This window comes from Tyto alba, unplaced genomic scaffold (genome assembly GCF_018691265.1).
Source record: "Tyto alba isolate M040663 unplaced genomic scaffold, T.alba_DEE_v4.0 Super-Scaffold_17, whole genome shotgun sequence".
NCBI classification, from domain to species: domain Eukaryota; kingdom Metazoa; phylum Chordata; class Aves; order Strigiformes; family Tytonidae; genus Tyto; species Tyto alba.
In genome coordinates, this window is record NW_024881279.1 from 15,570,835 (window position 1) to 15,588,854 (window position 18,020).

General features: G+C 38.0%; 1 long non-coding RNA gene across 1 annotated transcript in view; it reads right to left on the reverse strand.

The window, feature by feature from the left end:
• The window catches only part of LOC122153218, a 33,879-nt gene extending 19,166 nt beyond the window's left edge, over positions 1 to 14,713 (reverse strand). The window contains exons 1-2 of the long non-coding RNA XR_006165083.1: positions 14,611 to 14,713; positions 8,826 to 8,976 (exon numbers count right to left, since the gene is read on the reverse strand). This is a non-coding gene — a long non-coding RNA (uncharacterized LOC122153218). The remainder of the gene's footprint in view (positions 1 to 8,825; positions 8,977 to 14,610) is intronic.
• Positions 14,714 to 18,020: the final 3,307 nt, after the last annotated feature.

Sequence of the window (18,020 nt, forward strand, 5' to 3'; positions counted from 1 at the left end):
TAATGTGCAAATTGTCCATTAACAAAAACTGTGTTCACTCTCTTCTGAGTGCTCCAATGGCTAGACATGACTTTCTGGGAAGGGTGCCTACATCTTCCTAGATATAGACAGGCAAGCAAATGGAAGCATGTCAGAGAGATTTTTCTGATGTAATCCCTTAGGAATCAGGTAAATAATATTCCAGATCTGTGTTCAGTGAGTCCATGAGATATTTCCATTTCTCTTATGGAAGTTTCTCCTTCTGTTTATTACAAAATAAAATTACTGGCCACATGAATTTGGCTTTGAATGGCAAACAAAAAATCAGTCCAAGTGTTTTTGGAGAGACAGGACATATCTTATTTTTCTAATATAGGCAAAGGTTTTAAACTGAGTAGAGAATGGCAATCTCAGTTGGTAATAGTGGCTAATACAGTTGTTAGTGACTAGAAAGAACAAATTAAGAATATAAAAGTAACAAGATGTCTTTAAAAAAATTTCTCATTTGAAGATGTGGGAAACATTAATTATCTTCTCTTCTTGTAGGAGAATTAAAATATTTTTTCATCTTTGTAAATCTGTTTGCATCCTTCATGTTTTCTTCTGAAAAGAGACAATGCATTAAAATGGGAGATGATAAATATTTAATTTCTTCTGAAAGAAATGTCCATAAAGCTATGTCCACAAATATCTAATTTACATACTCTGAAATAGTGCTAAAAGATTTCATTATACATGGACAAATAACCTCTTTTTTACATCTGACATCATCTTATTGTGTCCAACAACACTTTCCTTTCTTAACAACTCAAATTCCTGTTTAATTATGCACTTCTTTCATCCACTTGTGTGAATTTTAAACTACTGTAGAGACATCATGACAGCTTGGTAGAAAACTGAGATAAATTAGATACATCTGACCAATCTGCAAACTGACATAGACAATATAGCTTCAAAAAAAGCCCAGCAGATGATCAATAACTCTTAATTTCAGCCACTTTTTTAGCTGTTGGATTATAGGCCCAAACTCCTCATTCTTTGTTCTCCAGTTAGAGACGTGAACCTTGAGATACTATAAAACAGACATGATGAAGAACTTGAGATCTTAACCACGCCCTATTTCTGTTCTTAAATACATCTACTTTTTTCTAACTTTCCAAAGACATTTATTACATACCTGTTGTAGAGATGGAAATGCCCTATATATAATACACCTTTATTATTTATGATTTATTCATCATCATCTAGCCAAATTTTATGGTACTCTCACATATCCTGCTAGGTTTTCTAATTCCATATAGTAGTGTAAACATTGCCATATAAGAAACATTCCCAAACACTCAGTTTTATCCTTTTCTCTATGAACCAGATTCTATAAGCAAAAAAAAAAAAAACAAACAAACAAACATTAAATAACAATTGATGGTTAAACTTCCATCTTAAAATCAAATTCCCTGCCCAAGAACCTGTTTCCTCATTTTCAAGATAATCTAAAAAATAATAATTACACATATAATTGTAAACAAGATAGAAATTTAGTCAAAGTAAACTAAAATATAACAAAACTAGCTGATCAGGTCATTCAAGGAGAAAAAAAGAATAAATGTCCTTGCAAGCTCTTAGGAGGTTGAATTTCATCTCCTTAACGAACACAAGACTTTCTGAGCCCCTGAAAAAAAAGCCCTTGTTGCAGTTATTGAGGATGAGACAGGGGGATTCTAATGGATTTTTTATGAAATCTTAATGAAAATTCAGCATGAGAACAACATAGAAATACATCTTTTCTTAGTATATTCTGTGCTTTACTAGTTTTAGCCAAGCAGGAGCACATAGTCTTTGAATTAATTATGTATGCTGAGGTATTGCATGGTTTCTCATTCTGCTTTGGTTTTAAGTAAATAAACAAGTATTAGACGAGAAGAAATAATAACTAGAGATTTTAAATTAATTCACACCTCTGAGAGCAGAAAACAATGAAAGAAGCTATAATCTGATTCTAATTGGAAATCAACATCGTTAGAGATGGAAATTTCTCTACAAAAATAGTTCAAGATTTCATCCAACAGTCTGTCACCTTGAAGCAGAAACTAGAATTTCTTCATATTCCCACATTGTAGAACAAGATTAAATCGAAAGGTATTACTGTCTCTAGATAGGTGAACATGAAAAATTTCTCTCATTTAACATTTTTCATTGTCTCTGATGAGAAACTTTTAGAATTTAGTTATGTTCAATATACCAAAACATTTGTTTTTCACGGCTTTTATAAATGCCATATATGCTGAAGGCAATCACAACCAGTCACATATCTCCTCTCTTCAAACCTCCTGTTACCAACTCCTTCACTCTCCTACTTGGATCACAGCCATCATCCTCTTGTGTTTTGTGAGCAGAGTGTCAAATCTCAGGCATGGTGTCTTTGAAACACAAGACCTAAACTTCCTTTGTGTCCTCCTGATTGCGGTGGACATTTTATCTGTGAGAGCACTGCAAGCAGCCTTTGACGGCCACAGCTACACTGCTTCTAGATGACAGGGCAATGTATGCAGTATGTGCGGTGCGGTGCCGAGGGCCCGATTCCTTCTGCCAGTAGTCTGATTCCTGACTGCAGAGAGGTAACTAACATACCTCACACACAGCCTCTCATAATGCAACGTTACTGTCTAGAAAAATGTACCAAGAGGGATAATAAAATCCAGGTCCCAGATTTTCAGGTGTTCTTTTACGCATTAGTGCCGAGTTTAACACAGCCATAACACAGACAATAATCTAACAACTCCTGCAGTAATGTCCACTTGCAGCAGACTGCCTTGGATAGAACACTCCTCTTTTCATCCCAAGGAGGAACAGCTGTATATTTATGCAAAGTATTTCATCTCTGCTGTATTTTTAGGCATGTTTGAACACGTCTACCAAATCCCCTTGCTCAGGATTTTTTCTTCTATAAAATACTTGCAATTTTGCATTGCAAGCTGATAAGCAAATTAGCTGTTTCAGGCAAAACTTCCTGTCACTCTGAGTCCTGAACATCAGGCTTTTCCTCAGACAACATAAATGTAGGGAGAGCCCCATGGGACTGTCCATCTCCCTGCATGGTATCTTGCCTGCAAGAGCTAAGCTTGCAGCTTAAACTACTGTAATGCAGCGTAAGATAAATGAATACATGTGGTGAATGATAATATTGTCTTTTGTAACCTATACATTAGAAACCAGCATCACTACAAACCAGAGATCTTTTGGACAGATGTTGCTGAGCACTGTTAAACATGACGCAATGGTTTAGGACTAGAGATGAAGATGAGTGATGACGCCTGCTGAAATTTCGGAAGGAATTTAAGAAGCAGAAAGGAATCATTTAAAATGGAACTCAGGCAAGCTACTACCAGTGATGCCTTTAACCTTTACAAAAAAGGAAGAAAGGGGAGGAAGAAAGAGAAGAATGGTAGCATCACTGTGTGCACAGGGAAAAGCTGTGACTAACTTATCTGACTTGTTTCTATAATGAAAATTATAAAAGAAGATTAGTGCTCTATTGTATTGTGCCCTGTACAAATATCTTTTCTAATACCAAAAGGATGTAAAAAGCTGATGAATGACACCAACTTTACCCATGCTTTTCCAAGGAGTCCTGCACTATTCAGAAGAGGAAAGTGAGATTTTGGCAAACAGATTTAAATGATCCCAACAACTTGAACAGCCACTCTTAAAAGCTACCATGCGGTATTCGAAGAACTCATTCCACTTGGCAATATACTTCGTCTCGCATTCACCACTGAATTTGATGAAAACACTCCAATCACTTATGGTGATTGGTGCTATTGTATTCTGTGTGGCTACATATAACCTAATTACATGAATATTTACTATCTCAAGTGTGACCTTTCTGTTGCTTACTCCAAGCACAGTCATTCTGAACAGCTACTGGTCCTTTACAGTTATTTTATCATATACAGATTGTTCTTATATACACAACTAGCCTGTGACCAAGACCAGAAGACAGCTAACTTTAAAATATTTTTTTCTTCTTTTTTTTTAAACTGAGCATGTAAATGATGTAATTTCTTCTGGTTACTTATACATAACAAAAAACATAGCTAAAAAAATGAAAGAACCTCAGAAAGCTACTTTATTTCTACTCATAAAATAAATGAGCAAAACAAAACCTATTTATTTCAACTGACATTTTAGGTACAAATCCTGCATGATATAACTAACAGATTGCCAGTAAGCTTTAAAATTATTTAAGAAACAAACAAAACCAGACCCTCAAATGTTTATACTTAATATTTTCCCAAAAAATGAAGTACCACAATTTTAGGAGTATTCCAGAATTATTTATTTCACACCATTTAAACTCCACTGAAAATAATGGTAAGTTATTTACCTCGAAAATAATATTTTTTTTGCCTATTGAAATTATAATTCTAGTGTATCATAAAAAGCTAAAAAACAACACAGAGAAACATACAAAATTTCCTTGACTGCAAAGAAATAATAAAGTAAGTAGTAAAACAGTAAAATGTGAGTAGATCCCATTTATTTGGTTATTTGCATTTGGTAAAGAGTTATATAAGACCACGTGAAGCTAGGCAGCGTGACAAGTAATGTTTTCAGAAAAGACGACTTATTCCAAATACATCATCTTTGAATGGAAACTCAAAACAAACAAACAAATAACCAAAACCAGTGGTATTTAACATGCAATGCCTGGTTTTGACTTTCATTGCATGAACCGGAATGCAGAATCTGTCCCTCATAGCAATCTACTGTGTCACAACTGGACACATAAAATAGTGATTCAGGTTTATTGATTTGCAATAAGTATTTCCATGTGAAGAAGTAAAACGTCACATCTATGTTGAACTGAAAACAAGCACTTTAAAATGAACAAGATCTTCATCTAATGTAATGATGATTCAGCTGATGACCTTAATTTTTCCATAACAGAAGTCTAATCACATCAGTTCTATTAAAAAAAGAGGGAAGTGGAAAGGGGGAGAGAGTGATGAATGGAAGGCCTGCTTGGATTTTGTGATATACATAAAATAATGAAATTCCTGTGTCAAGGCATTTTATATAAAGATTGCAACCAGCCTACACTACAGTCAGAAAGAAAGGAAGAGAGATGAGATAAGGTTAATTCTCTGTGCTTTCAGAAAGCACCAGCTTTGAAGGAGTAGGACCTACAAACCACAAAGCATATGCAACTTTAAGATATCTGTGCACTATAGTGCACAGAAAGACAGTCATCTATTTGTAAAAGCTGTGTCCACAGAAGATGACATATGTTTCCTCATAGTTTCAAATTTGCAAATAGTTTATATGAACTAATTATTGCAGTAAGAGCCCTGGACACAGAGAAAAGATGGATCATATTCACAGCACAAATGAAGGTGCTAGCTCAATTTTTCCCTTTAGCAGAACCCTAAGACATAATTATTGAAATACATAGTGTGATGCATTAATAACTTGTTATCATCTAGAAACATCGCATGGTCTCCCACATGTTCAGAAGAGAGGAGATGAGGTGTATCTGAAAACCGGCGAAGTCCACCCTGGTGTCAGTTCACTGAAAACTCAAACTGAGTGTGGCAGGCGCACCCACCCCGATGAAGACAGGGCTTACTGGCTGTTGAGACACAGTGGCTGCGCATTCTGTTTTCACCCTCTTGTTCTCAGGTTTTTAGTGTAAGGGGCGCCCTCGGCCAGCGGGATCTGATGATACTGACCACAGAGCAGACTCAGATGGGGTATAAATGGAGTCCCCTGGGGGAGTCATTCTGACCCACCCCCTCTGGAGCAGCACAGCTGCAGCTGAGGACTCTCCCCTTGGGTTGGGACACTGCCCAAGGAAACTCCTTGAGGTTGAGAGCCCTCACTTTTTAGGTGAGTGACTGGGAATTTTGGATTATTGTTAAATCCTAGGAGTTTATTGAAATGATAGTGCAGTAATAGCTTTTTCCCTCATGAACATTTGGATCTGTCATTTATTAATTGCTGGAGTGCCAATTGATTGTACCTAAAATAAACTTTATTTTAGTTATGTTCTGTTTAATTTGAGAGTCTCCACAACAGAGAGAAAGCCCCTCTAGCCAGCCACTTCCTAACCCTGCAGCCCCTCCTCAAAAGTAGAAGAAAATCCCTGTGCAGCAGATTCTGCAGGAAAACAGCTTTCTGAGGAAGCCTGCTACAGGTGTATTTTCTTCCCTTTTAAGCATTTAAGATTCAGCTGACCCACAGGTATGTGGAGCAGACACATCTTTAACACTGATGTCCTGATGGTCTTTACAGGAAAGGAGGAATGCAGGAGGTGCAACGTGAAGAAGGTGGGGCCTGCTGTCCTGCCAGGTTCACAATTTTGCGAAAAAGCAGCTGAACAGTCATCGTCTCTAAGCACCTAGGTTCTTATATTTTTCACTAAAGGCTGCTCTGATACCATCACAGTCAGACTGCCAATTTCTGTGAATCCAATTTATCCTGCCTTTTTAATGGGGTTAGGTGACAGATTAAAGCAAAAATACCTGCAGGTCTTCCCTTCCTTTATCCCTGAGTCTGAACACAAACTCAGTGTTGCATGCTATGATTCATGTGGGCGACAAGAGGAAGAATTAGGAAATTATTAGAGGCTCCCCTTCTTTGCTTTGCAGACCTTTCCTTGATCATCTCAACCTTTTCCTCGTTCAGCCTTTTTTTAAACACATGCAGCAATAGGATACAGTACATTCCAGCAGATAAGTAGACTCAGTACTAAAAATTTTGTCAGTCACAAATCACATCCTAGTATGATTTTTGAATAATGTTCTTTCGGCATAGATTGAAATGATCGCTACTAGCATCCCCCCTGAGAAGCTGAGCTCTTTACGTTTTCCTTTGTCACGACACAGACGTGATGTACATTTCTATACCCTTTTGGTATTCTCTGTCTGCTGAGCACATTCAGACTGTCTGGGCAATGACCCTTTAGTGAAGTGAGTCACAGCTTAAAAGGTTAAATGCAATTTCATTATTTTTGGTGCTGCGAGTAAAAACACATAGAATTCAGCAAAAGGTATACAGATGTGTACTCAAAAACAAGAGCTTTGCCCTCTGTCCAACCAACTGAGCTTTAACAACTTTGGTCCTTTAGACCCACTGACACAGCCCCTATTTCTTGAGCCTTTTTCTTATTTCCTTGTCAGGTTGTGACAATGTGTGTCTATGCTCTTCCTTGTAGCTGTACAAGATGAACTGACTAGCAATTGATTCCTTCTATTCATAGTATCTTTATTTTCTTCAGTTCACTTTAACTTCCCCATCACACTTAGCTCCTTCATTTGTTTGTTCCTCTTTAGACAAGCAGAAGTGAGTAGTGTTTACTTTGTTTGCTTATATAACTGATTTTCTCAGCTATGCAAACAGAACCAAGATTGTGATATTCTTCGGTAGACAGACATTTTGCTGGTCAGTACCTGTAAAAAAATTATCAGTCATTCTTTTCATTATTTTTGTATTGCTTGCTGGCCATGGGATTTGTTACTGGTTTTCCTTCTGTGATTGCAATAGCATTTACTGTGATTTTTTGGCATTAATATAATTAATATGCTAATAAGACACATAGTAACATGAACACTTGTGGTTTACTGCATCCTGTATCCCTATTCCCATTAGCTTTCATTGCTGATTTGATCAAGATGTAGTTCACAATGATGAAAAATTATCTAAGATCACAACTCCAAGATCCAGAGGAAATGCAACTCTGCTGTGTCAAATCATTTCCAGTAAGGGTGTGGTACGGGTGTGATAGGAGTGTGGTAATAACATGTGTGGGAAACTATCATGGGCTGCCACAGACCCTTGCATGCAATAGGAACAGCCAGACCCAGACCAGTAGTTTGTAACTGTTGTTCCCTGCATATCTTACCCAGAACAAACACAGCATTGGACTCCTCCTGAGCACCAGAAGATTAATTCATGCCACCACCACTCACCTGATTACCCTTCAATGACTGCCAGGAGACAAACCACAATAGCATTGGTAATACCCAAGCCAAGATACTAAGACTGCCATTTCGCCCAGCATTCTGGGTTCAAAGGTACTGTATATTGTAAGCCCTTTGGGAAGAGGTGAGTCAGAAAGGCTTTAAATAATATATCATTGTGAGGATTTTATAGTTCCTGTATTCTTCCACCCTCATTTAAAACCTTACTTTGGTAAAGTCAGGTAAGATTCCCCCATTTTTAAGTTCACTTGTTAGGCCTGACTTTCATCTGTTCATATGCTCGTTATTCATTCTGCAGAAAATCGGCTATCTTCACTCTGACACAGCAAGGGTTAGGCTCACTGCTCCTCAAGGACCATGGGCTGTGAGTTCTGAGCTGAAGCATAGTTAATGCACTTTGGAGAACATCTGCCTCAGTTCAGTGGCTAACAAAACACGAGGGGTCCCTGTATGACAGAGCAGGACCAGATGAAACGATGGCTACCGAAGAGCAAAAATAACAGTTCAGTATTTTTAAAGCTATCAGCTTGATAGTCCTGGCACCTGGACTACTCCAGCCATAGAATTAATTGCCTGTCTGGTTTCCTCCTACTTTCACGAGAACGTGCTGTTGTGAGCATTAAAATGGTAGTGCAATTCACCCTCCTCATAGTCTCAGTGTTTTGCCTCTCTGCCCGCACTAACCTCAAGACAGTCACTGTATATTTGTAGACAGAAATGAAATTAGTAATTTCAAATTCCTTATCTTAGCAAGACTGTAAAATCCTTATTGTACATTAAATTCCTTTTATTTGCTACATTTGTCAGCAGGGCTCTGTGTTTGAGTTCTAGTTATCAATATGGTTATTCAGAAAACAAATATCAAACCTCTCTTTCCATGTAGTGTCAGACCATTCTCTTGTGTGATTCTGGGCAGCAGTCCATGTGTCCCCCCAGGCTTACAACCCTCTTCTTGTATGTGGCCTTGACATCTTGAGAAGTGGCAGGAAAAGAACTACAGGAACAGCATCAAGGAAAGCTGCTCAGGAAGAAAAAGGAAATTGTAAAGAAAAAAGAAAGAACAGAAAACCATTCACAGTGCAAAGCTTGCAAATCTCTTATACAAACAAATAAATAAAATCGTACTAATGGATGAGTGACTGAACGACAATAGCTTATCAGCTTCAGTTGCATCAAAAAGTTCCAATTTCACACTCTGACACCTTATATTACTGAAAAGAAAGATATAAACTTGTGCATTAATCAGAAGAAAGTGAAACATAAATGTTTCCCCCATTCCCACCTGCAATTTGTGACTTGGAAAAATATGAGAACAGTAGGAACTGACATTAAAATAGAGACAGAATGACATCTACTGGCTGTCAGGAACTGGCTTGTTTCACTGCTGAAAACGTTCAGGATTTTCTTCCCTTTCCTCAAAATAAATGAGTCTCAGATTATATAAATCATAGGGGTTAGCTACTAGACAGGGAATGAAGAATGGATCAACCCAAATAAAAGCCTCCTTTGGTCAGTTTTTAACCAATTGGCTACCTAATTAAAAATACCTATATAAATGGCTTAATGCGTTTCAGATCTTTAATATTAATGCTAGAGAGTAAATAGATGGTCTGCTAAAGAGCTACCAGAAACTGAAAAAAAAACCAGTGCAATTTTGCACTGGGTGCAGGTTTCCATAGTACATTGTACTAGAATAAATAATACTAGAAAACAGAACTATGTCTTTTATGGAAAAAAGTACTTAAGCAGCTGAATTTTATGACTCTATATATTTTATTCTATATATTCTACATATTTTCATATAAAGAAGATATTACATTACCAGAGTTTCTTTGCTTCTACAGATTTTTTTAACAAACCTAGAATCATCATCAGCAATATAAAAATCTCAGAAGGTCTTGAGATTTTGTTGAAGATCACAGAAACATCTCAGTCTTAAGTGAACATTTTTCTCTGTTATACATGTCCTCTTGCTCTCTCCACTTATGGATCTTCTCAGTACGAGTGTGGCCCTTTCCCCTGTTAGCAACGATACTCTGTGGGTGATACTGCCAGTACAAACAAATTGATCTTGCTCACTTTCTATCTGCCACAAGATATATTTCCTCATCCTGCAGTTTCTCCATGCTGCTTAATTAAACTCCTCTCAACTCTCATGTCTGCTCAACAGGAAACATCTCTCTAGCTCTCACGCCTCCAGTAATAACCAGAAATTAGTGTGTCATAGACATTAGCATTTGGTCATTCTTTCCTAATATATTGAGCTCAGAAACAGAAAAATTATAAGGAGATCACAGTGTTATCCTGGTTAGGAAAAGATAAATGATAAACACAATTGAGTTGGTGTATATATTCATCAATATAGCATATAGTTATATGACATACTGCAGAGAAGCAAAAGTAAGACTCAGTTCTGGCCTTGAGCCATGGTTGAAATAGACAAATATACCCAGTGAGATAGCACATAAACGAAGGTGGGGTAAGAGCTGAGTATGAACAAAAATAAGGATAAAAGCTGATATTCACAATAGCAGACTAGGGGATTTAGGTAGATATTCTGTAAAATTTCAATGGCTTCTCCACTGCAGGAATGGATACAGACTCAATAGGAATAACACAGCCGTGCAGCTGCATGAAGTAATGCTCCCTCTTCCCCAGCCCAGTGGGCCTGGAGTCAGAGAAGGGGATACTGTGCCAAGCTGCAGCTGTGAAAAGACACACGGGCATCCCCTGATGCTCTTCACTGAGTCGGCTTCCCTTTGGTCCATGTCTCTGGCATACAGAACCAGGAACCTGCAAGGAAGCTACAGAGCTGCACAAGTGTGCATGAGTTGCCACTGCCAAAGCACAACAGAACAAAATGGATTAACTTTCAGCACTACTAAGCCTTTTTATTTAATTTGATGTAATGTATTTAAGTTCACAAAATGTACCCAGGTATTCACAGAATCACAGACTGGTTTGGGCTGGAAGGGACCTTAAAGCCCATCCAGTCCCACCCCCCTGCCCCGGGCAGGGCCCCCTTCCCCCAGCCCAGGGGGCTCCCAGCCCCGTCCAACCTGGCCTTGAACCCTTCCAGGGAGGGGGCAGCCACAGCTGCTCTGGGCACCCTGGGCCAGCGCCTCACCCCCTGCACAGGGAAGAATTTCTTCCTTCTATCTAAACTAAAACCACCCTCTTTCAGTTTAACACTGTTACCCCTCATCCCATCCCCACACCCCCTGACCCAGAGTCCCTCCCCACCTTTCATGTCCCCCCTTTAAACCCTGGGAGGCCGCTCCAAGGTCTCCCCAGACCCTTCTCTTCCCCAGGCTGAACCCCCCCAACTCTCTCAGCCCGGCCTCCCAGGGGAGCTGCTCCAGCCCCCCCAGCATCTCCGTGGCCTCCTCTGGCCCCGCTCGAGCATCTCCGTGTCCTTCTGCTGTTGGGGGCCCCCGAGCTGGCCCCGGCACTGCAGGGGGGTCTCCCCAGAGCGGAGCAGAGGGGGAGAATCCCCCCCTGGCCCTGCTGCCCCCCCTGCTCTGGCTGCAGCCCAGGGCACGGGTGGGTTCTGGGCTGCGAGCGCACGGGGCTGCCTCACGGGCAGTTTTCCCCCCACCAACCCCCCCAGTCCCTCTCCTCGGGGCTGCTCTCCAGCCACTCCTCGCCCAGCCGGGGTTTGTGCTGGGGATTGCCCCGACCCCTGGGCAGGACCTTGCCCTTGGCCTTGTTGAACCCCATGAGGTTTGCCCGGGCCCCCCTCTCCAGCCTGCCCAGGTCCGTCTGGATGCCATCCCTGCCCTCCCGCGTGTCACCCACCACACAGCTCGGGGTCAGCGGGGAACTTGCTGAGGGTGCGCTCGATCCCACTGTCCGTGTCACTGACAAAGATGTTAAACTGCAACAAACAGCCACCCGCTTGCCCCCAATGCCCCCTGCCAGAGTGGGACGGGGGAAGAGGAATGAAAGAGTAAAAGCAAGAAAACTTGTGGGCCAAGATAAAAAATGTGTAATAACTGAAGGAGAAGTGCAAGAAGAGAGAAAGGAAAGAAAACAAAACAAGTGATATAAAGGCAACCACTCATCACCTACCATGAGTATGCCAACATCCAGTCAGTTCCCAAGCAAAAGATGACTAACCTCACTGAAGTCCCCCTTCTTTGTTTTTTATTGCTGAGCATGACATTATATGGTGTGGAACATCTCTTTGGTCAGTTGGGGACACCCATCCCAGCTGTGTCTCCTCCCAAATTCTTGTGCCCCCCCCCCAGCCAGACCGTTGGCGGGGCAGTGTGACAAATGGAAAAGGCCTTGATGCTGTGTATGCACTGCTCTGCAACAGCTAAAACATCCCTGTGTTATCAACACTGTTTTGGTCACAAGTCCAAAATACAGCATCGTAAGAGAGATACTATGAAGAAAATTAAGTCTATCCCAGCCAAAACCAGTACACATGACAATACTTTGGATATCAAATCTATTTACAGAAAAGCCTGAGATAATATAAAAACTCTTGTATAACCATCACTGAGGAAAAAAAGTAGTAGTATAAGATGTGAAGTAACACTTTGGTATTGTAGTAACAGACTTCTGATCAACAAACTTCAGGAAATCAATTGAATTAGATTTTACTTTAATTGCTAATAAGTAATTATCTTTTGGCTTAAACTTTAACATAATTTCTGTTCTTCTTACTCTTTCATCAGATTTCATAGTCTCTCAGTGAAGGAGAGAAGTTTTATATAATGGCAAGCAATAGTATTTCACATTCATAGATTTTAACCACAAGATTCTCAAATATGGGTTATTCATAAAACCTACCATTACAGATTCAAATTGTTAGCCCACTTCGAAAGTCCTAGTTCAAACAGGGAGATAGCAATAGGTTGCTTAAACTCAAATTATTAATCAAAAAAATTCCCACAGAACACAGCTTGAAATATCTTTACTTTCTAGGGGACAAAATCTGTCATTTCACCCAGCTCAGAATGGTACAATAAAGTCACCTAATCTTTTCCTAAAAAAAAAAACAAAATTGGTCTGATGAATCACATCCTAGAAGTGCCTATTTCTCTTCAGCAAGTTCAAAAGAAATCTAGCTAAAATACAGATATCTATATTGCAGAAATCTGAAGTTAGATGAGATTGAACCTCAGTCTATAGATAAGAAACAATCTTCTTGCATTCAATCTCCTAGCAGTCTTCAGGACTGAATTTTGGCCTACTCTTTCACTGCTCTGAGAGGCTGGAGCACTTGAAATGCATCCTGCCATACCCTGTCTAATCTGTGCTGATGTGTGCCTCCTAGAGTCAGAGCATTTAATCTTTGTGCTTCTGCATTCAACCAGGAATTCACGTTTGCATTGCCTATATGTGTGTTATGTAAAATGAGCAGACCTCTAAGACCATTAAAAGTAGTTGTCATTCAGTTTATATCAGAACTGAGTATTTGCTAGCAGAGAGTACAATTTGCAGAGTTTCCGTATTAGAGTCTTTCCTACATTTAAATGGATTTTCTTCTATGTCAATATATACCTATTTCATGGTCCTAACCTGGTATCTGCATTTACAGAAAACTCTCCAAATTGCTGTGTATTAAAGTTGAAAAGTAAATATTTTTGTCCTGTGATATTGTTTGAGATCTTGATAATATTCTTATTGTGTAATTATCTTTTTTACTAACATCTCTATTCATAGGTCCATGTAAAAACATGGATCTTTTGTTGTGTGAGTAAAGATTACAATAAGAAAATTAGGAGGGTTGAAGCTATGTCTGACTTCATACATCACAATGACTAACTTTTGCTATCATTTAAGTAACCATTTTTAACTATTATTTTGAAATGGAGATATAAAATATAAAGGTATAATGCAATAGGTTTACAGCAACGTAACGTGATGTAATATGGTTTTCCTTTCATTTTCAATTAAAGTCATTATAACTTAATAATTTATAGTTCCAAATAGGTATTTCTGATGTTGTTATAGAAATACACTAACAACACTAAGCAATTTATTGAAAAGTTACCTTATGCTTATAATATTTCATTAAACCACCTCTTCCAGTAGCCTGCCTACCATTTTCTCTCAAAATTGTTTTCTATATTCCAAAGAAGTGATGTGTTAGGATAACTGTTATGTAGTCATTCATTGACTGTTACAATAAATTTGTCACGAAAAGTTCAACCTGGTTAAGGGTAGGAGCATTTTAATGGTTTGCCTATTTCATGGGCTCCAGGCAGGCATAATGATTTTATAGAAAATGATAATGTATGTTATATGATCTGCATAACAGTCTAAAAAAATGCTAGCTATTTCAGTGAATGCTTGCTGCCTTCCATAAAACTGCACTGACGCAGGTTCAAGTCCCATTTTAGCCCCAGGGAAAAAGAGGTTTTTCCCCTCAGCTTAAGTCATAAATACAAACAAAATCACTGTGTTACAGCTGAGTCCTTGCCTGGCTGTCTGCACATACCTAGTGTTTAAAGTATGAACTACTGCTGCTTGAACAAAGACCAAATGCTCCATAGGTTTGGTTATACAAGTCAGTCTTCGTAAATCATTACTGAGTGAGACTATAACACTCTTCTATGGAGTGTTTATGGCCCTTATCCCATCATGCCTTTTCACTTTAGCACCAGCTACAGATTAAAAAAATCACTTCAGTTCTTACCTTCTCTGGCCAAGACATTCTAAATGGGTTTCTAAAGTTCATTTCAATCAACGTAATGACCTGCAGCCAGCACCATGAGTTCAGTTGTCAACTTCATTTTCAGAAAAATCTACAAAATAAAGCAGAATAAAATAAGTTCATTTTTTTATGATACATGTATCAAAATATCTGAGTAATTATAATGCTTTTTATTTTAGAAATGCATAGTTCAAGCAGCATTTTCTGCATGATTTAATAACTTTGCTTAGTCTCTTCCAGTTTAAAGGTGACCTTTAAAGGTCCCTTCCAACCCAAACTATTCTATGAATCTATGACAACTGCCTTGAATGGTTTGTAAAGATCAATTGTTTTATAGAGATGTCATTTTAAGAGATTAAATTAAATTATAGTAGAAATCTCAGAATATTCATCAGTAGTTTTTCATTAAGTAGTTTTCAATAAGGAAACAGTATCAAGTCAATTCTTAAATGCACATGCTTTTTCATAGTTACAGGACCAACAGCCCAACAGCCACAGTATTATGGTTTTAAGGGCCAATGTCAGACTAACAGTGTTTTATTAACCCTTGCACTGTACAGTTTCCTGCAGGCTTTTTAAAAAAAAAAAAAAAAAACAAAAACAAAACCAAAACCAAACCACAAAACAAAACAACAAAACCAGCAAACTGGTTTAGTTAATTTACTTTACTTTGATTTCCAGTATGTAAAATGTATGCAAGTCTAAGAATGAACTAAAGTAATGACCACTAAAACCCATAAGGTTTGTGGGAGAGGTTTTTCAGATTATTTTCTGCAGAACACAGCAAAACTTTTTGCAGAATTCCTGTCTCTACACAAATGTGAATACATTGCCACTACATTTACCTAACAGCACTTCTTAAAATCCTGTTCTTTTTGAAGCTGACTGGTGTTCTCGACACTCCAATTACTTTTTTATTATTTATTCCACAATTAGTACATATCTCAAATCTCACAGCATACTTTAGAGAACCAAAGTTTCTCAAGCACAGTGAATGCTTGACATCTGTTTTCTCATAGCTAAAAAAAAATTTTGAAAATTTAAAAATACCTGTGAGATTACTTTTTGCTTAGGGCAAAATCTGCAACTTGTATATTTCTGCGCTGAGTCTTATCAAATGGAAAAAAAGCATTATATCTTTATCTTTCTACTTTAAATTTAAAAATGCTTTCAACATCATAATTTTAGATTGATATAGAAAAATACTTGCAGAATAAAACATATTGTTTGGTAACCACAGCTAACCAACCCTGTAGCAGCCAAAGGAAGATTTATCTGTAATATTCCTAAGCACTGATATAGACAGAATGAAATTATTATCATCTTGGTCTTTATTATTATATCACAGAATGTGACTGCAAGTGTGACACAAAATACCTTGAAAAATATTTCACCTCAAAGTGTTAATGTCAATAGCTAGGAGAAAAATCATCTTCTTTGACCTTTTACCACAAGCAAATCTTTCACATATTACATACTGATTTTCTGTATTTCAGAATATGAGTGATGTATCTCAAATGATGAAAGCCTAAATGAGGTGTGATCGAAGATGCTTTATTTTGATAAACAAGGATTAACTATAAAACCCTTGATAAAAAAAAAATAAATCACCTAAAGGAAGGAGGCAATCTGCAATAGCATACACAATTCAAGTTCAAGTGCATATAAAGATATGGGAAAATTTATCAGATTTACATTGCATATGTAGAACTTTTCATTTTGCTGCTTCTGCTTCATTAATGTAGCAGTAAAAACGAGGGGGGAAACCTTGTTACAGCATGAAAAGGGCATACACTCTTTCATGCTCAATGTCTCAAACTTCTTTTTGAACCAAAGTTTAATTTGAGTGACATCACCTGATTTAGGTAACCAGAGTAAAGATTAATTTGTCCTACTGTTCTAGAAGTCTGTTGTAGCTATACTACTGAAACACTCATTTGTCCAGGTTCTAAATGTCAAATAAGTTATTATTTTATATCAGCAGAAATATGGCTTTATACTCTGAAAACTGATTAAAAAGGAGAGTCACATAACAAATATAATGGAAATTAATGAAACTTTTGTAAGAATAAAAATCAGGAAACTCATTTCCTATAGGACTTCCATAAGAGGCGAATATATTTTCCTGATGTGTTCTAGTTTCACCCAGGCTGGACAATCCTCTTTTCCATTAGCTTCCAAGTCTATTTTTCTTATTTTACCCATATTGACAAAATTTTGATGCCCTATCCTGCAGAAATCGAGCTTTTTTTTTTTTTTTTTTTTTTTTTTTTTTTTTTTTTTATCCTGCAGGGTCTAAATTATCATCTGCAATGAGTTTTGTAAAAAGCGGCTCTTGAAAAACTACCGAGAAAACATTGGTCTCGTGTCCTCCTGTGTCATAGACTTAGTTATGTCTGTGCCATTTCCTTCTGTTTTTTAAAATTCTAAAAGTTCTTCTCAAGAAGCTACTGATCTACTTTCTACACCCAGTTGGAATAGTCCATAATTTTTTGTGTCTGATATTCAGAGCAATATACTGGAAGCATATCCCCCAGTCAGATACTCAGTAATATTGCTCAAGCCAAATATGCTATCATTCCTGGTGATCTCTCTTACCAGCTATACTGGTTACTGATTTTGTGCCACCTGAAATGTAACAGATTAACTGTTGTTTCCTTTCTTAGTAAAAGTTGTCACTGTGATTGAAAAAAACTGGGCTTGTCCTATGAAAAAGTGTTTTGCCTGACCTCTAGCCAAGAGAAAAACAGAAGGGAAATCGAGTGAAGCAACTAAGCCTTTCTTGAGTAATATGTTGCACAAGTGCCTCTGGAATTTATATGTCCATCTAACCCCAGTGCAAATTCTAAAACAAATCAAAATGTACTGCTGGGGGGCGGGGGGAGAGGAGAGGCATTTGAAAAGTCTGAATTTTTTCTATCTGGGACATTTTGCTCTTTCTTGGGCAGTAAACACACAACTGGCAATTTCAATAAGGATCCCCAATAAAACACTTGCTAGACCTTTCTTTGTGGATAATAAAGACACACTGTGTCTGAAAACTCCATTCCTGGAAATAATTTCTTCCCAGCTCCTGTTGAAACATTTCAATGCTGTGCTGTTGCCATTGGAAGCACAGTCTAGACAAAGATAAAATTAGAAGCAAGCATTGTCCTTTTTGTAAAGCACAAAGCAGTGTCTAATCTAATCTTCTCATCTCAGCAAAGACTTTGCCTGTCTCGTCTACATTATCTAGTGACATTATAAAATGGTGGACAGGACCCTCTTTTCTTGAATTGGGCAGGAATCTGACAAGTGCAGCCCCAAAAGCAGATATAATGAAATATAAACACCTACACCTATCAGACAAAAAAATTTCTTTACAACTGAAGTATTCATCACTGTCATATAAA